Below are 17,004 nucleotides of genomic sequence, written 5' to 3' on the forward strand. Positions count from 1 at the left end.
GGGGGATTATACATACATATATATATATATATATAGTACAAATATATATGTATATAAAATATATACATATATAAATATATATATATATTTGTACAATAAAAAGTTAACAAAAGAGAGAGAGGTAGCCTAATTAACTTCCTCCTCTATTCCCTCCCCTCCCTCCTCTCCTATTCACTCATTATCCTCCCTTGCAATCTGGCTTTCATGCCCACCCCCAAAGGTCACCAGGTCCAGTGGTCCCTGTCAGACCCTGCTTCTTCACTAGACACTGTCACCGTGCTCTCCTGACATTCCCTCCTGGATGTTCCTGCTTCTCCTCTGCTTTTGGGTCTTGCTGTGACTCTTATCTCTACCTGGAATGTCCTTTCTTTCCTGCTCTGCCCCGCTAAGCTAACGTTCTGCCTCCTTGTTAAGACCTAACTCAGTTAACACCTCCTGCTGAAATCCTTCCCCACTTTCCCCAATTCTGCATGCTCTGCACTTACCTGACTTGTTTGGGAGTAACTTTGGAGTAGAACTTTTCTCATTCAACAAATAAATGCTCATTATGAGCCAAGTACTGGGGCTACTTTCTGCCCTATATTTGTTATTGGTAATATTTAGTTTTTCTGTTTCCGCAGCAAAGAACATAGACTCACTCAGTATTTTACTTTAGGAACATAGGATTGTGTAATGGGAGTTTCTTTCCACCTTGTCATTTAACAATTTGTCTTCTGTGAATAGAAAATATTAATGGATTTATGACCATTGTTTCTAAGCAAAGCACACCAGAGGTCCTGTTACCCTTTTCTAGCAAGATGCTTTTAACTGCACTGAAGACTCGTAAAGCTCCCTCACCATCCTCAACCCCCGCTTAAAGTTCTTTTGCTCACGGAATCTGCTGGCCCATCCCTAATTTTAGGGAGAAGCTTTCCCCTTTGATGTTTTGCCTGGGCCCAGCCCCTCCCTCACTCCCACCCCCACCCTTCACCCCCCTGTAGTGCCAGTGGTCTTAGTTGTGAGGAGACCAAGTACAACTCTGCCCTCTGTCCTGGGACTAGTGATGGAAATCCTGAACTCCTTGTCTGACTTGCTGGAGTGAGGGGCCTTTCTATAGAAGTTGAATTGTAGGTTGTATCCCCCTCCTGCGTTTTTCCACCAGCAATATGAATGAGCAACACCAGATTGGGCCCCAAGAATGTTTTTACAATTGGAATTTTCCTCCTTTGGCAGAAGTTTGAAAGCAAAGAGAACAAAATCTTGGTAGAGTTGGGTTCGGAGTAGCCACCCAGGATTATTACGGTTGGGCACCACACTCCTCGTCCAGAGGGCTCCATTCACATCAGATGTCTTTATTATTCTGCAAAATTTAGTGCATTTATTAATATTGCTTATCGCAAAGATGGGTGACTTGTATGTTTATTACAATTTGCCGGCAGATGGCAGTCAAGTGTCTTGTTTGAAGAGGGTTAATGTATTTTGTTCAGCTTCCATGCACAAAGGAAAAATGAGTCAGTAATCAAAACCAACAACAGATCTAATGTCATCTAAAAATATTTCTGCTTCTAAACAAGAAACTGCTTTTCTAATTGATAGGCTGATAGGTGAGTATTTAAAGACAAATCCCATTGATATTAGTGCACCAGCTAATTTAACGTTTCACCTTGTATCACATCATCTGCTGTTTTATTTGCTGTACTCAAAAGGCATTGCTGAGTTCCCAACGTAAACCTACGAGGACTTTCACAACTATATGAATCACCATCAAGCTACACATGCTCAAATCATCTACAAAATAAATGATATACACGTAAGATAGAGATTACTATTTAACGATCTGGTAATTACATAATAGCAATTGCTTATTGTTATGGATATCCTGTTAGTAAGAATATTCACTTGATAGTATTTAGCAGCTTGATAGCCGTGTATTTTGTATGTTATATACATGTAAGTGCTAAAATAAAACTCATTATTGATTTTTTGCTCAGATACTATGAAAGAGTTTTAAAAATTAATTTCAGAATCAGAAAACAGAAGAAAATCACAAAGAAAAGTGTAGATCATTGAATACATTTTTGGAAAAGATGGACTGGGGGGAGGGGGGACAAAGACTGATGGATTAGGATGTGAATTTACTATCGGTATTTATGCCAAGCTTAACTGGTTAGTTTTGAAGAAAAATGGAAGAGAAAAAGAAAACATTAAACTGGATATTGCCTATCCAGGTACATGGCTATGTAATTTGAGTATTTTAAAACTTTGAATATTAACAATAATGTAGTTACAATTTGTCTATCTACATAAGGAATTTAATTTTGCATTAAATTTATTTTCATTAAATTTCATCAAGTTTTCATCAGATTTTGTCAAATTTAACAAATTAGCACTGGTAGGAAGTTTTCGGAAATTATGTACTTATAAATTCTAACTAATGATCAAAAACTCCATATTATTCTACCTCAGTGATTTCCGTGTTTTATTTGTATTACAAATTCTTCAGAGATGGAAAAAAATATCAACTGAGTAATGAAAGTGTGCACAAGGATTGGCAGGTACATATCCCATATAACTAATAAACGGAAGATAAAATGCATTTCAACAATAGTGCTAAGAATTCAAAGTTGAAATATGGTTTGGGGGATATTATATTGAGAGAGATGCAAGCAAAGATACTATTCAAATGAGAAGCCATACTGGGAGCACATACTTTTGGTAAGGCAACATCTAGAGAGATCATCCAGGAAACTACAAGAACTTTGATGAGAATTGTCTTTCTTTGGCAGAAATGATACAAAATTTCGTAACACAATGGCACATTGATTAACAAATAACGTGGGGCACCTGTGTGGCTCAGTTGGTTAAGGGTCTGATTCTTGATTTCAGCTCAGGTCATGATCACATGGTTCATGAGTGTGAGCCCCAGGTCAGGCTCTGCCTTGTCCATGCGGAGCCTGCTTGGGATTCTCTGCCTCCCCCTCTCTCTCTCTGCCCTTCCCCTGCTTGCGCTCTCTCTCAAAAATAAATAAACATTTTTTAAAAAGCAAATAATGTTACACGTTTTTTAGGGCAGGAAACATAAAACCAAACTATTAAAATTATTGTAGATGCAATGAATATGTTACTTTTGAAAAAGGTATGAAATGCAAATATTACTTGATTATTTTAGGTACAACTGGTAAAAGCCGTGTAGAACAGATCATATTGCTAGATTTGTGGATTTCCAAAAAGTAAATATACGAATATTTGGACAAAGGGGTTATCCAGCAGATGACAAAACAAAAGAAAGCATATACGTATTTTCCAAAGACTATTTATAAAGCCTGATTCCAAAGAGAAATTGGATATAGCAATGCTGCAAGTATGCAGAGAGAACATAATGGCTCCCACAGAAGATCCTCAGTATTTTCTAGGGCATTGTATATTGTTTGTTCTGCATCTTCGTTACATTTGGTATTGAATGATGCAGCAAAAATTTATTTTGACAGCACTGGATTTTTTATATCATCCAAGATATCATATAATTACTCTTTCTGCTTCAACCAAATGTTGGAGTATATTGAAAATGCATTTATGGAACATAAAACTTAAAATCATTGTTGAAAAGGAGATGGGGAAATTGAGTAGACACCATCTTGCTACTAAAACTTAATTAGGGGGAATATGCAGTGCGTATTGATGATATGCATAAAAGCGTAGATTCTAAAAATACAAATCAGAAATGTACTTTTGAAAATATCCTCTTTAAGATGCTTTACTCAGGACTAATTTAGAGTGAAGATCAAATTAATGTTACAGTAATCCCTCCTTATCCTTGGTTTTACTTTCTGTGTTTCAGTTCCCTACAGTCAGCTGTGACCTGGAAGCATATGACCCTCCTTCCAACTCATCATGAGGTCAACAGTAGCTTCACGCTGCATCACAACGCCTACGTCATTCACCTCACTTCATCTCATCACTAGGCATTTATCACCTCATATTATCACAAAAGGAAGGGTAAGTACAGTTAATTCAGTAAGATATTGAGAGAGAGAGAGAGACCAGTCACATAACTTTTAGTATAGAATATCGTTACAATCATTCTATTTTATTGTTAGTTATTGTTATTAATCTCTTAATTGTGCCTAATTAATAAATTAAACTTTATTTTAAGTATGTATGTAAGGAAAAAACATAGTGTATACAGGGTTCAGTATTGTCGTGGCTTTAGGCATCCACTGGAAGGTCTTGGAACACATCCCCCTGGGGATAATGGGAACTACTTATTACATAAGCAAAATTAGCCAGGAACCCAAAGTCAATGAATATCAATCCCTTGAAAGCAGATAATAAGCTAAGAGGACATTCAAGAAAAGTTAATTTATGATAATTACAGAAAGATATTCATGTTAAATAGATGGCAATTTCTTCACAATGACCCCAACTTCTCCAATGTAAAAATATCAGAGAAGGGAGGAAGATTCATTTCAAATGTTATTTCCATAATCAATCCACTTATAGTCCAAAATCTGTTTCTTTTTTTTTTCTTTTTAATTTTTTTATGTTTACTTATTTTTGAGAGAGAGGGAGAGACAGAACGTGAGCGGGGGGGGGGGGGGGGGGGGGGCAGAGAGAGAAGGAGACACCGAATCCGAAGCAGGCTCCAGGCTCTGAGCTGTCAGCACAGAGCCTGACACGGGGCTCGAACCGACAAACCGTGAGATAATGACCTGACCCAAAGTTGGACGCTTAACTGACTGAGCCACCCAGGTGCCCCTCTTTTGTTTCCTATATTGGTAACAATAACATTAAAAAGAAAGGCATATACTGCTGAAGAATGTCATTTTTTTTCAGGATGCTAGATTAGTACTTCTCAAATTTTTATGTGCATACAGAGCACCCGGGGATCTTATGAACATACAAATTCTGGTTCAGTAATTTTGGGGTAAGACCTGAGATTCTGCATTTCCGACAAGCTCCTGATGCCCTGATCTTGGGTGTTTAGAGCAGCAAGGTTCTATATATCGTATATGATTTGAAGAATTACTATCAATATGAAGTACCAAAGCTGGGTGAACATGTACAACTGAAATTGACTGATGAACATATTAAGGAATTTTAGACATTCCTCATCAACATATGAAGAACTGGCAATCTAAAACTGTCCTTCTAGAACGCAAACTGGTGCAGTCACTCTAGAAAACAGTGTGGAGGTTCCTCAAAAAATTAAAAATAGAACTGCCCTATGACTCAGCAGTTGTACTACTAGGTATTTATCCAAAGGATACAAAAATGCTGATTCAAAGGGGCACATGCACTCCAACGTTTATAGAAGCACCACTACTGACAATAGCCAAAGTATGGAAAGAGCCCAAATGTCCATTGACTGATGAATGGATAAAGAAGATGTGGTATATATACACAATGGAGTATTACTCGGCGATCAAAAAGAATGACATCTTGCCATTTGCAACAACGTGGATGGAACTAGAGTGTATTATGCTAAACGAAATAAGTCAGAGAAAGACAAATATCATATGATTTTACTCATAAGAAACAAAACAGATCAACACAGGGGAAGGGAAGCAAAAATAAGATAAAAACAGAGAGGGAGACAAACCATAAGAGACTCTTAAATACAGAAAACAAACTGAGGGTTGCTGGCAGGGGGTTTGGTGGGGGGATGGGCTAAATGGGTGATGGGCATTAAGGAGGACACTTGTTGGGATGAGCACTGGGTGTTATATGTAAGAGATGAATCACTAGATTCTATTCCTGAAAACATTATTACACTGTATGTTAACTAAACTTGGATTTAAATTAAAAATTTTTAATAAAAAAAAGAAAAAAGAAAATAAATAAAATAAAATTGTGCTTTTAACACAGTCTCTTTGGGGCTTCTGGGTGGCTCAGTCAGTTGAGTGTCCGACTCTTTATTTTGGCTCAGGCCATGATCTCAGGGTCATGAGATCAAGCCCTGCTATAGGCTCTGTACTGAGCGTGGAATCTGCCTAGGATTCTCTCTCTCATCTCTCTCCGCCCCTGCCCGCTCATGCTCTCTCTCTCAAAATAAATAAATACACATTTAAAAAAAAATACTATCTCCCAGTAAACTATTGCAATGTTTTGTGGCAATAACTTACTTGATCCATTTCCAAATAAGTGAAATTTTCAAGGTACAATTAATTTTGCCAAATATCAATATCGGTGAATAATGTGGCATCTCAAAATTAAGTATGTTAGAACCAACGTAAAGTTCACAATGCAGTAAGAAAAACTACCAATCTGACGATCATTTCTATAAAATATGAGCTATACAAAAAGTAATCATTGAAACTGTCAAGAACAATTATTTCTACCAAGGAGAGATGTCTATTTTATGACAAATTATTGGACCCAAATGACTTTACGCTTCTAATATTATAAACATTTGAATTTTCTATTATTTTAAGATGAATCATTTACTTGTATAATTTATATAGAATAACTTTTTCTTTAGTAATTGTTATTGTTGAGAAGCAATTAATATATAACTTTTTTAGAAAAAGTAAACTCTAGGGGCGCCTGGGTGGCTCAGTCGGTTGTGTCCTACTTTGGCTCAGGTCATGATCTTGCGGTCCGTGAGTTCGAGCCCCGCGTCGGGCTCTGTGCCGATAGCTCAGAGCCTGGAGCCTACTTCAGATTCTGTGTCCCCCTCTCTCTCTGCCCCTCCCCTGCTCATGCTCTGTCTCTCTCTGTCAAAAATAAAATAAACATTAAAAAAAAATTTTTTTAAAAAGAAAACGTAAACTCTACCCCCAACATGGGACTCGAACTCACAACCCTGAGATCAAGAGTCACTTGCTTGGGGTGCCCAGGTGGCTCAGTTGGCCACCTCAACGGCCAACTCTTCGTTTTAGCTCAGGTCATGATCTCACTATTCTTGAGATAGAGCCTTGCATCAGGCTCCTCGATGACAGTGTGGAGCCTGCTCGGATTCTCTCTCTCACTCTCTCTCACAAAAATAAGTAAATAAACTTAAAAAAAAAAAAGAGTTGCAAGAGTCGCATGCTCTACCGACTAAGCTGATCAGGCGCCCCTTAATATAACTTTTCTTAACTTGAAGAAGGAGTAGCTTTTTCAAATTTGTGTAAAATGCTGTATGAGCTGGTGGTGGCCCTGCTTTGGAGAGTGTACTTAATAAGGAATAAAATGACCTGTGAAACACATTTGCGTGGTGTCACGGTTTTGGTAGCCTGAGATTCCTGTTTTGTGAGATTAAAAGAATCAAAATATAATCTGGCTCCCACGTAGATTGTTATAAGGATAACCCAAGGTACTTAGGAAAACAGGATTCTTGACCATGAGCCTGTTTCCCAGATACCCAGGAAGACTGACGACCAAGATCTCATGGGAAAACAGAAATTGTGAGTCTCCATGGCAGAACGCTGGAATGCAAAACTAGTCCAGGGCCTAAGGCAGCTCCACCTACCAAGTTCTTGATTGCCTTTTCAGCAGACCTCACTTCCGCTAGGCAAGTAACTCATCCTTTCCCTCTCTCCTTCCTCTTTCTCTTCTGCTTTTGCTATTTTTTCCTGTATGGGTCAATTCGGGGAGAGAATCTGACTGGACTAATAATGGCCACTGTTGGTCCTGCGGCACAGCTTAATTAGAACCCCAGATTTGTGCTTAGAGAGCCCCCTTGTGGCCGCTCTCCTATGTAGGAGGCTTATGGGCAGACTGGGTAGTGAACCTTTTGGAAATAGTCCTTTTGTTTAAAAAAACATCCTTGATCAAAATTTCCTCTATAAACACCGTTTGTTTTCCTGAACATAAAAGCAATACCTGTTTGTTTTAGAAAATTTAGGAAAATGTGGAGAGGAAAAAAATTAAAATGATTATTTAATTTTGGTGTATTTTCTTTGAGTTAAATATGTATGTATATATGCATACCTACATGCATATATGAAACATGTACAAGATTTAGAATGATACACATTATATTCCTTTAAATTTATGGTGTAAGATTTTTCCTAAGTCACACACACAAGAAGATCTTCAAAAACACCCTTGCTAATGGCTTCCTCATCTTCTAACAAGAGATGAGCCGTCATCGGCCGCTTCACCATTGTAGGACAGTTGTTAATTTTAGCCAGACTTTCTCTGTATGAAAATGTAGGCAAGGCGGCTGTGGGGGACGGTTCAGTGTGCTGTGATTCGGGGCTCTCACCCCCAGGCCTGACTGAGGTGACAGAGCTGGCTTCTGTGTCCAGGCCAGCCCTGGCAGCCCGGACTCCCATCTGCAGGAACAGAAGCTCAAAGAGGGAGAAGACCTGGCCTGGGGATTTTTTCGCACACGTTTATGGGAGGGAGTTGGTGGTAAAGGGTTACAGGATTAGAGAGCTAAGCTGAAGGGCCGCACCTGGAGGCAGTCCTGCGCACGGAATTTACAACAGGAGCCTGGGAGTCGTATAAATGAGTAATGCTTCATGATGCTCTTTTCCAAGCGAGCTGCAAAAATTGGCAGGGGCCCTTCAGTGTGCTGTCGATGTGTCTGGAATTCAAATAATTTGATTCTGAGATACAATGACAATGGGAAGCAAGGCATTACCTTGAGAGAATGATGGCCGAGACAGCCGCTGCGACCAATATTCATGGAAGATGCTGTACTAACAACTGTTCTCCATTTGCCATCCTCCCTGAAATCTCTATCATGCCTCGTTGCTGTTGCTATTGCCCTGACTCAAGGGCATTAAATTAAAAAGTAATGTAGCTGGTAATCCTTTTTTTTTTTTTCCCTTTCCGTAGTCCAGGCAGTGAAGAATGGGGAACGTGAAATAAAAACCTTCACTGAAACTGATATGTCTCTTTAAAAAAATGATGCTGACATTAGACACAGCTCAGAAGAGCGCATTTGAATATCAGGTGGCAGTACAACGTATAGCAGAACTTGCTGCTGCTTCTTCTGAATTTGTCTTTGTTGGCTGAACACGTTAATATTTTTCCAAGGTGTAATAGCTGGGAGGATTCCATCAGAAATAACAGGAGATCTAGTGAGCCGGGTCCCATTACCTTTCAGATCACAAGACATCTGGCTTTTGCCAGTTGTCATTTCCATCAGGGGAAATGATAAGCAGTTTTGGACTTTATTTGCCCAAATATAGTGCTCACACTACCTCTTGTGTGTAAAGTGTTTGGCTTTTCTGAAGCACTTAAAAAAAAAAAAAAAGCCTTTTTATCCGTGGCATAGCATTCTGGAAAAGAACCCCGGACAGGGACTGTGAGCTATGGGTCATGATTTCTGGTTTGCCATTGTGGCTTTCTTTCTCTGGATTTCCTTTCATCCATCTAGAAAAGTCTTTCCTTCCATGTCCCCAGTTCCCTGATTCTGCTATCTCATTTGACTACTTATTACTAATAGTAGGATTGATAGTTCCCAGATATCTTGACTCCACATTTGCTACAAAAATCACACTCCTTTAAGGGGTGCCTGGGTGGCTTCGTCGGTTGAGCCTCTGACTTCCGCTCGGCTCATGATCTCATGGCTTGTGAGTTAGAGCCCTGCACTGGACTCTGTGCTAACAGCCTGCTTTGGATTCTGTGTCTTCCTCTCTCTCTGCCCCTCCTTTGCTTGTGCTCTTTCTCTCTCTCTCAAAAATAAACATTAAAAAAAAATTTTTTTTAAACAAACAAAAATCACACTCCTTTAAGGTAAATTTGGCAAATTGAACATTTTGACTTTTTGTTAATCCAATAATTAGTTCTTAGAATATGAACATGTTAATAATAATTGTGACCATTTACATAGCATTTACTATGTGACAGGTACTGTTCTGTTTTATTTTTACAACAAATCCTGTGATGTAGGTATGTGGGAATTATTCCAATTTTATAATTGTAAGAAATAATTTTAAATATGTCTTGTTTCTGCTATAGAAGTACATCAGACAGTCAGAAAGGAATAATGAATGGATAAAAATTTATCAATATATTGTGTTTGGCTTCTCTCACTTAAAGCAATGTTTTTGAAAAAATAAATAAAGCAATGCTTTTGAGATCCATTTACACTGCATATATCAGTAACTACTTATTGCTGAGTTGTCTCCCATTATATATCTTCTTTAGCTAGTGTCTATTCAAATCTTTTTCCCATTTTAGTTGAGTTGTCCTGTATTTTTGAGTGGTAAGAATTCTTTATATATTCAGGATACAAGTCCTTTATCAGATACATGTTTTGTAAGTATTTTCTCCCAGTTTGTGCCTTGCCTTTTCATTTTATTTATTTATTTATTAAAAAAAATTTTTTTAGTGTTTATTTATTATTGACAGAGAGAGCGAGAGAGACAGAGCACGAATGGGAGAGGGGCAGAGAGAGAGGGAGACACAGAATCTGAAACAGGCTCCAGGCTCTGAGCTGTCAGCGCGGAGCCCGACATGGGGCTCAAATCCACGAACTGTGAGATCATGACCTGAGCCGAAGTCGGACGCTCAACTGACTGAGGCACTCAGGCGCCCCTTTGTTTTATTTTTTAATGTTTATTTATTTTTGAGAGAGAGAGAGAGAAAGAGAGAGAGAGAGCGAGCACGAACCAGGAATGGGCAGAGAGAGAGAGAGAGAGAGAGGGAGACATAGAATATGAAGCTAGTTCCAGGCTCTGAGCTGTCAGCATAGAGCCTGATGTGGGGCTTGAACCATCTGGGAGATCATGACCTCAGCCAAAGTCGGATGCTTAACCAAATGAGCTACCCAGGCGCCCCACCTTTTCATTCTCTTAATGGTATTTTTGAAGAGCAAAATGCTAAAATGTTTACAAAGTTCATTTTATCAGTTAAAAAAATATTTTTGAGGGGCGCCTGGGTGGCTCAGTCAGTTGAGTGTGGGACTCCTGCTCAGGTCATGATCTTGCAGTCTGTGAGTTCGAGCCCCGCATGGGGCTCTGTGCTGACAGCTCAGAGCCTGGATCCTGCTTTGGATTCTGTGTCTCCCTCTCTCTCTGCCCCTCCCCCCTCTCATGCTCTGTCTCTCTCTCTCTCTCTCTCTGTCAAAAATAAATAAACAAAAAAAAAATCTAAAAAAAAAATTATTTTTGAGAGACAGAGAGATGGAGAGAGCTCGTGGGGGAGGAGCAGAGAGAGAGGGAGACAGAGGATCCCAAGAAGGCTCTGTGCTGTCAGCACAGAGCCTTACACTGCAGGTCTTGAACCCACAAACTGTGAGATCATGACCTGGACTGAAATGAAGAGTCAGACGCTTAATCGACTGAACCATCCAGGTGCCCCTTATCAATTTTTTATTTTACAATTTATGCTGTTTATTTTGTACCTAAGAAATTGTTGCCTACCCCAAGATTGCAACATTTTCTCTTATATTGTCTTTAGAAGTTGTATGTTTTTATGGGTTACATTTGGACTATGATTGATTTTGAGTTTGTATAGCATGAAGGATCAAGACATCTCTCTCTCTCTCTCTGTATAGATTTCCAATTATTACAACACCGTTAAAATTACCCTATTGAATCACCTTAGCATTTTGTCAAAAATCAATTGACCATATATGTGTGTTTATTTCTGGACTATCTACTTTATTCCATTGTCTATCCTTACACCAATATCACACTGTCTTGATTAGGTAGTAGGTGAGTCCCCAAGTTTTTTTTTTTTTTTAGAATTGTTTTTCCATTTAGAGTCTTTGCATTTTATGCAAATTTTAGAATTACTTTGGAATTTCTATCCTCTAAAAAGCTTCCTGTAGATTGTGTTGAATGTATAGATCAATTTGGGGAGAATTGACATTTTAACAGTATTAAATCTTCAGATCCATGAACATGGTTTTGCTCTTCATTTTTTTTAATGTTTATTTATTTTTAAGAGAGAGAGAGAGAGAGACAGAGTGTGAGCAGGGAGGGACAGAGAGAGAAGGAGACACCAAATCCGAAGCAGGCTCTAGGTTCTGAGCTGTCAGCACAGAGCCTGACGCAGGGCTCGAACTCACAAACTGTGAGATCATGACCTGAGCTAAAGTCAGCCACTTAACTGACTGAGCCACCCAGGCGCCCCTGCTCTACATTTTTCTAATGTCTCCCTTACTTATTCTCAGCAGTGTTTTGCAGTTTTCAGAGTATAGGTTTTCGTCATTTTGTTAAATCAATCCCTAAGTATTTAATATTATTACACTATTTTAAATGGCATTTAAAAATTTTTTTCAATTTCTCATTGCTCTTTGCTAGTATATGTAAATACAACTAAATTTTATATTATGTACCTTGCTAAACTTACTAGTTCTAGTTGGTTTTTTCTTCCTCTTCTCCTTCTCCTTCTTCCTTTTCTTCTTTTTCTTTTTTTCTGGAGACTCCTTCAGATTTCCTACATAACCATTTTGTGTATGAAAGACAGTTTTGCTTCTTTTCTGATGCATATCCCTTCTATTTCTTTTCTCTTACCTTATATCATTAGTTAAAAGCTCCAGTACAGTGTTGAATAGAAGTTTGATAGTAGGACATCCTTGACTTGTTCCCAAATGTAAATTGAAAATATTCAGTCTTTTACCACATGGACCTTCCTGTGCAGCTGTGGGAACATCTTCATGTCATGGCAGCTGATTTTCTCCACAGCAAGCGATCCAAGAGACTGCATGGTGGAAGCCACAAAGTGTTTTGTGACCTAACCTCAGAAGTCACACTGTCACTTCTGCAATATCCTATTGGCTAGGCAGTTTAGCCCTACTTGATATGGAAAGAGATTACAAACGCAAGAATCATTGGGGGGCATTTTGGAGACTGGCTATTATAAATCCTTAATCCCAATGTCCATCCTTAACAGTCTGTAAATCACATTTAGAGGAGCAACTTCCTGGAGATGGTCTACAATAAGTTCCTCCTTGTGCAGATGAGGAAACTGAGGTCTACTTAAAGATGTACCCTTACTTTGAGGCAAAATCAGAATCTTAATTTCCATTCCAGTGTGCTTTCTATCACATTACGTTGCCTCGGTATCTATTTTACCTACCGTATATCTAAGGAGGTGGGCATTTGCCTTAAGTTGCCATTAAGTAATGAGAATAAATGGGGTGGGGCGGAAAGGCTGGGCACACAGAAACTGCTGCTGGGGGTTTTCTTAGGATCACCACAAAGCCATCTTCAAGGTAGCCATCAAATAGGATAATTCAGTGAGTGCAGTTCAAAAGCTTCACAATGTGACAATGGAAATTGACTTGATTTAGCTTCAAAGATTCTATTAACTCAGAGAAATGATGATTTTATGGGAGAATTAATGCGTAGCCACTGGTAGAGAACGGAAGTGACCTTACTGCTTTGAAACTTGTTTTAACTCCTTGCTTAGATCTATGTACAAAACATTATAGCTCAGATTCCTAGTCCTATAATACACACATTTCAGAGCCAGATGATTAAATCTTGATCCTAATTACAAAGGAAATGCAGAATTTGCAGTCAGCTCATTTTATAAGGTTAAGAAATAACCTGCTTCAAAAAGTGGCACTAAGTGAATCCTCCTAAGCACATCATTCACATTATGTGTGTGTGTGTGGGGGGGTGGGTGGGGTGGGAATTGCTTGCTTGAGACACATGACCTTTGTTTCTAAGATCAAAAGTACATTAAAATTGTGACAAATGGATAGTAGTGTATCACTGACTTTTAACCTATATTTTTTCTCTCTCCTATTTGTCTCCTAGTTGAACCCAAAGTCCAAAACAAATAAAGGTTAAATTCCTGAGTTTTAGAAACACTATTTGTAAATAGTATCAAACTTATATAAAAGTTGCAAGAATAAAAATACTATACTTATATATCTTTTATCTAGATTTGCCTGTTAACATTTTACCCCCTTTGCTTTACCATTTATTCACACCCCCCCATACACACGCACCTATTTTTCTCATTCATTTGAGATTAAGTTACATATATCATGACCCTCTACTCCCAAACATTTCAGTGTGTATTTCCTAATAATAGGGATATTCTTTTATATAACCGTAGTATAGTTGTCACCTCAGTAAATTTAGTATTTGTGTAATACTTTGAACTAATCTACTCTTTCATATTCCGGTTTTATCAATTGACCTAATGATGTCCTTCATAGTATTTTTTTCTCCTCCAGGATTGGATTCAGTGAAGGGCCATGTATTGGATTTAGTTGTCAAGTTTCCTTAGACTTCTTTCATCTGGGACATTTCCACACCCTTTGTCGTATGACATTGGCACTTTTGAGGATAGAGTCCATCTTCCCTGTCTTTTTAAAAAATACAATGTTCGTCATTTTGAGTTTGTCTGAAAATTTGTCTCATAACTAAATTGAGGTTATACCTTCTTGGCCAGAATACTAAAACGAATGGTGTTGTGTCCCTTACAGAGTATCACATCTGGAGGCACACAGCATCCGTCCTCCATTGATCACCTGGTCAAGGGGTTATCCAATTTCTCCACGGTGTAATTACTGGTTTGTCTCCTTGCAACTAATAAGCAATATATGGGAAGGCACTTTAAGACCATCCAAATATCCTGCTCTTTTCTGTTGAAATTTAGCAACTATTGATGATTCTCGTTTGATTCAGTCATCTTACTGTGATAGTTGCAATTGGTCTTCCAACTCCCCTGTTGTCTTCACATTTGCCAGCTGATACTCAAGATTCTGCTGTGAGCAAGAGTCTCCCCTTTTCTCCATTTACTTACTAGTCCTGTGAACTCACAGACTCTTATCCCCCCCCCCAATGGTTTACAACTCATTACTGTACTTAATTATTTTATTAGTCAAATTGTCCCAGATTTGGCCATTGATAGCCCTTTCAAGCTGGCTTCTTTGTTCTTGTGACATTCCTATATCCCCCTCTACCCCCGCCCCCCCTTTTAGTACTTCCTTCCTTACTGGCCTAATGAGATATTCCAAGCCCATCTTGCTCCCTCCCTCCCACCCCTACCCTCAGATTCCTTGGTTTTGATTTTGATTTGCCATTTGGTCCCCAAATTGCAGAAAACTTATCTGCTCTATTTATTTCCTCACCAGCTTCAGCTCCTCTCCAGCCCAAACCCCACCACCACCATGAAAACTCTGGGCTTATCTGACTACTTGCTCTGCAAGGTCAAGGTTTCTGAGTCTTTGCTCTTGCCTTGTCACCCCCTTCCTGGTCCAAGGTCATTTCAAATGTGATTTCCTCTTTATTCCAGGTAGCCACCTCTGGGCCAATTTAATTGTTTCCTTATCTATGTTTCCATAGCACTTTTTACATATCTTTATTATGGTGCTAATCTTGTGCTATTATGCTTTGGTTACATTTCTGGCCAGACCGAATTCAAATATTTTTGAATAGCCTGGGGAGAAAGGTATTAATTTTCCTTATTTTGCAGATGAGAAACTTGAGGTTCAGAGAGGTGAGCCTGAGAAAGAGGCAGCGGAACACAGGGCGAAAGTCCTCAGTGACAGCTTACTTATGTCATTTATTACCGGTAGGACTGTAGGCAAGTTACTACACTTGTCTGTGCTTCAGTTTCCCTGGCAGTAAAATGTGGATGATAATAAATAGAAACTGCCACATAGGGCTGTTATGTGGATTAAGAGTTAATATTTGTAAAGCACCTAGAATAGTGCCTGGCACATGGTAAGTGGTATGTAAGTGTTTGTTAAGTAAATAAAGTCATGTCACTGCAATTCAAATCCAAGTCTTCCTATGCTAGAGTCCCTAGCCATGGCTCTATTTTAACTTTGCAGGAATCCAATACTCCTGAGAAGCAGTGGTTCTATTAGAGACAACAATAAAATGAAGCTGGTTCAGGACACAAGACATTAATGAGATAAAAGGAAGCAAAATGTTCCAGCAAACTGCCGAATTAAGTCATAGACCAGGGAAGGGAGCAGGTGTCTGTTTCTCCTAAGTCTGGGTCTAGGGCACACAGGTGACACACTCAGGCAAGGGCCACAGGTAGAAGCTGGTCCCTCATGAAGTCCCTTTATGTGTTTTTTTTTTCTCTTAAGTCCATTGTGGGTTAGACATTTGGGCCCTTGGGGTAACTTGCCACAAAGACTCTACCTGTGCATTCACCATTGTGCAAGATGGAACCATTGACACATGGAAAATATTCATGATTGCTTTATTGAGGATGGCAAAGCTATTGGCTGAGTTTTTGAAACTTGTGTTGTCCTACAATGGGGATTAAGAATAAAGCTCATACTACAAAGCAAGAATCATTTTTACTTTGCCCTAATGCCACCCACAAGATAGTTACATAGCTAATATATATAGTATATAGATATATATAATCATTATAATTAATGTTGATATGGTTAAAAATGGTAGATTGCATTGTGATTGATCTGGTAGATCACAACTGTTAGCCGAGTGACAAAATTATGCATAACTTTTCAGGTTAGGGGCCATGAGTAGACAGTGCTTGTCTACATGTGGGAAAGCTACTGTTTAACCTTTATGTCAAATATTAACTATTAACAACCTAAGAGCACATGATCTGCCTAACTCTGGAATGTTTGAGAACAGTCATTTTCAAACCTGAGCGTGAGTCAAAATCATCTTCAGGGTTTGTTAAAGCACAGATTGCTTAACCCCATTTCGAGTTTCTGATTCACTCTGTCTGGGGTAGAACCCATGAACCTCCATTTTTAATAAATAACTTTTAGTGAAGTTTAATCTTTTAATTAAAAATTTTTTTAGTAAATCACTTCATTTCAAGCGATGCTGATACTGCTGGTTCAGGGACCACAACTCAAGAACCACATTCCTTCTATCGATTTAGAACAAACATTCCCTTCACTGGCAGCAAGTTATCCCCACCTGAGTTGCAATGCAATATAATCAGACTTCCTTTTTTTATTAAAAAAATTTTTTTTAATGTTTATTTTTGAGAGAAAAAGAGAGTGTGTGAGCAGGGAAGGGGCGGAGAGGGAGGGAGACACAGGAAACAGAAGCAGGCTCCAGCCTCTGAGCTATCAGCACAGAGCCTGATATGGGACTCGAACCCAAAACTGTGAGATCATGACCTGAGCCAAAGTTGGCTACTTAACCAACTGGGCCACCCAGACGCCCCTAATTAGACTTCCTT

The 17,004-nt window shown here is 38.8% G+C and overlaps 1 long non-coding RNA gene across 1 annotated transcript; it reads left to right on the forward strand.

The window, feature by feature from the left end:
* Window positions 1-3,819: 3,819 nt before the first annotated feature.
* On the forward strand, window positions 3,820-8,717 carry LOC122483683. The gene is made up of 2 exons (XR_006297439.1): window positions 3,820-3,975; window positions 7,318-8,717. It is a non-coding gene; the product is annotated as an uncharacterized LOC122483683 (long non-coding RNA).
* The last annotated feature ends 8,287 nt before the right edge of the window (window positions 8,718-17,004 follow it).

The sequence above is a fragment of the Prionailurus bengalensis genome, chromosome D1, assembly GCF_016509475.1.
Source record: "Prionailurus bengalensis isolate Pbe53 chromosome D1, Fcat_Pben_1.1_paternal_pri, whole genome shotgun sequence".
Classification (NCBI taxonomy): Eukaryota; Metazoa; Chordata; class Mammalia; order Carnivora; family Felidae; genus Prionailurus; species Prionailurus bengalensis.